This window comes from Macaca fascicularis, chromosome 16, assembly GCF_037993035.2.
Source record: "Macaca fascicularis isolate 582-1 chromosome 16, T2T-MFA8v1.1".
Taxonomy (NCBI): domain Eukaryota; kingdom Metazoa; phylum Chordata; class Mammalia; order Primates; family Cercopithecidae; genus Macaca; species Macaca fascicularis.
In genome coordinates, this window is record NC_088390.1 from 6,783,794 (window position 1) to 6,787,401 (window position 3,608).

At 39.2% G+C, this 3,608-nt stretch overlaps 1 pseudogene; it reads left to right on the forward strand.

The window, feature by feature from the left end:
* Positions 1-1,976: 1,976 nt before the first annotated feature.
* LOC107127715 (large ribosomal subunit protein uL23 pseudogene) lies at positions 1,977-2,466 on the forward strand (annotated as a pseudogene).
* Positions 2,467-3,608: the final 1,142 nt, after the last annotated feature.

Consider the following 3,608-nt stretch of genomic DNA (forward strand, 5'->3'; position numbering starts at 1 on the left):
AAGCATGGATAGAGTTTGAAGATCACTACAACAATCGAGGTGAGAGATAAGGGTGGCTTTGACTAAGGTGATAACAATGGAGATGACAAAAGATCAGGTTCTCAGTATATCTTGAAAGCAAGCCAACAGGGTTTGCTGAGAGACTAGATGTGGGATGTGAGAGAAGCAGCAAGGATGTCTCCAATATTTTTGGCCTGAGCAACTGGGAAAAAAAGATGCCATGAACCCACTTGGGAAATATCAGAAGACAGCTTTGGATATGTTGAATTAGCTAGCCTATTGGATATCAAAGTACAGATGTCAAGTTGGCATTTGGAGAGGAAGGATTTTGCCCCACAAAACCTTGGAAGGCTTAGAAACTGGGGGCACTGATTTCCATGGACAGTAGGTGTGAGAGTAGGGGCTGAAAACTGTGTGACTGGTAGAAAAATCTGCAAATATATAAGTTAGACCTCAGGTTCCCTATTCCAATACTAGCGAGTTCATTTTTGAAGAAGCTGAACCAGAAAGTCCCTGGACTCAGAACACCGGGTACTGTGCAGGGCTGGATGCAAACATGGAGGTTAGGTGAAAGTCTACGTATTGAACAGTGAGGTCTGCAGCTCCTCATCCCCATGCACTTCTCAGGTTTATATTAACCAGGCAAGCATTTGTAAGATCCTTCTCTGAATGGCCCAAGAGAATAGACCTGCAGATACTGACATCTGGGGGTCAGTTAGATGAGTGAAGGAAGTCAAGTACCCAATCCTCTATAATAAGCTAGGGTTTCACCATATTGGCCAGGCTGGTCTCGAACTCCTGACCCTGTGATCCACCTGCCTTGGCCTCCCAAAGTGCTGGGATTGCAGGCGTGAGCCACTGTGCCTGGCCAATAAATTGTATATTGATCTTGGAAAGAAACAAAAAAAGCCCAAACTGAGATTTGAGAATCAAAGTTTGCCTTTGCATCCAGGCAGTTAACTGCCTGCAACAAACAAAAAAAATTTCAATGGTTTCAGAGGGAGCTAAAAGAAACCAGCATCTATACAACGTAATATTTACAATGTCTAGAATTCAATCCCAAATTACTTGACAAGCAAAGAAACAGATAAATGTGATCCCTTATCAAGAGAAAATACAATCAAAAGCCCAATCCAAGATGACCCATATGTTGTAATTATTAAATAAGGATTTTAAAACATCTATTGTAACCATGCATAATGATGTAAAGAAAAATATATATTTGTAATAAATAAACAAATGGAAAATCTCAGCAGATAAATAAAAACTGCAAATAAACCAGGTGGAAGTTCTAAAATTGATTAAAATATCTAAAATTAAAAATTAACAGCAGCAGATAGAAGATAACAGAAGAGTCAGTGAATTTGAAGATAGATCAACAGAAATTATCTAATCTGAAGAAAAAAATTAAAATAGAAGAGATCCTCAATATCAAAATCTCTGAGATACTTTTAATGAGTCCCAGAGAAAGAGACAAAGAATGGGGCAGAAAAAAATCTTGCAAAACAATAGCTGAAATTTCCCCCAATTTGGTGAAAGACATTAATTTACAGGCACAAGAAATTCAGCAAACCCCAATCAGGATAAAGATGAAGAAAACTATGCGTAGACAAATCGTTATCAAACTGCTGACAACCAAAGACAAAAAGAAAACCTGATACCTTTCAGAGAAAAATGACAGATTACATACAGGGAATGACAACTCAAATGACCATGTACTTCTCACCAGATACTATGGAAGCCAAATAATTATGCTTGATGCATCCCCAAGCATAAACTAAAAGGGAATTCGAAAAAATATTCAAAGAATTCAAAAGGCGGCAAGAAAGGAGGAACGCGGGAACAAAAAAACAAGGGGTATACAGGAAAAATGACAATAATGTTGCAGACCTAAATTCAACTGTATCAACAATTATATTAAATGCTAATATACTAAGCACTCCAATTAAAATATGGAATTGGACCCTGTTCACAAGATGATGCCAAAAGCCAAGAAGGAAGCTCCTGCCCCTCCTAAAGCTGAAGCCAAAGCAAAGGCTTTAAAGGCCAAGGAGGCAGTGTTGAAAGGTGTCCATGGCCACATAAAAAAGAAGATCCACCAAAAAATCAAGATCCACCCACCTTCTGGCAGCCCAAGACACTGTAACTCTGGAGGCAGCCCAGATAGTCTCAGGAGAGTGCCCCCAGGAGAAACAAGCTTGACCACTATGCTGTCATCAAGTTTCTGCTGACCACTGGGTCTGCCATGAAGGAGACAGAAGACAACAACACACTTATGTTCATCGTGGATGTTAAAACCAACAAACGCCAGATCAAACAGGCTGTGAAGAAGCTCTGTGACATGGATGTGGCCACGGTCAACACCCTGATCAGCCTGTTGGAGAGAAGAAGGCATATGTTCAACTGCCTCCTGATTATGGTGCTTTGGATGTTGCCAACAAAATTGTGTTGAGTCCAGTTGGCTAAATCTAAATATATGTATGTCTTTTTCACCATAAAAAAATATGGAATTGGAAGTAGCTCCCCAACTTACTGCTTGCTGAGGAAAAGGCATAGATCATCCATTCCCATTGCTTCCATACTCATTTGATATGTATCTACCCAAAAGTAATATGCTGTTTCACTCCCCTGTACTCTGCCTTCTGCCTCAAATGCCCTTCCTATCTCACACCATCCTCACCCCCAGCATTCAACACACACACACACACACACACACAAACACACACACACTCCCTCATGTCTTGCCTTTCCATGAAAGTGATATGATCTGACCACTCCACTTACTGCAATAAAAATAGATCATGTTTACGCATGGGTGAAATTATATCTTGCTATGCAAGCTCACTAAGAGCTGAGACTTCATTTTGTTTGTGATTGTAGCCCCTGAGCTAGGTGTATTTAGCTATTATGTCTAGGTGTATTAGGCTATTTAGCTATCAAAAACATTAATCAGTAATCAAAATTAAGTAGTGAATATGGTAGACTGTTCCCCACTAATAAAATTTATAATAACAAACTTAAAGAGTAATTCAAGCCAGACTATGTCCTCTGCTTTATAAAATAATATCCTGCTAACTTGGCATGACATAGTATTTTTTTTCCTGACAAATACTCACATATTTGCTCAAACAAATTAATATTCTTCCTTTGATTCACTTTTTTTTGGAGGAAATAAGTTCACATGTCAATGTAAAAGCTGATCCTTACAACCTCTCCTCCAAATGAATTTTTATATCTTCATGATAACAAGATAATTAAGGAACAATAAACTTTTCTTTAACTTTGTCTTTTTTTTTTTTTTAGACCTAACCCTGGCCTTCCAAATGGAGCCCTCGTTACTGAGATAGAAAAACAATGATATGCTGCTAAATATTTAACAACCAGATCTTGGGGATGGGGAGATACTCTGATTTGCAGCATTTGCCCGTTTCCATGGTTTAAATACTCTCATTATTGCCAATTTTAAGATATCGACATGATCTTACAAATGGAACATTAAGAAGAGCTGCACAAGTCGGGCGCAGTGGCTCATGCCTGTAATCCCAGCACTTTGGGAGGCCGAGGCGGAAGGATCATGAGGTCAGGAGTTCAAGACCAGCCTTGCCAAG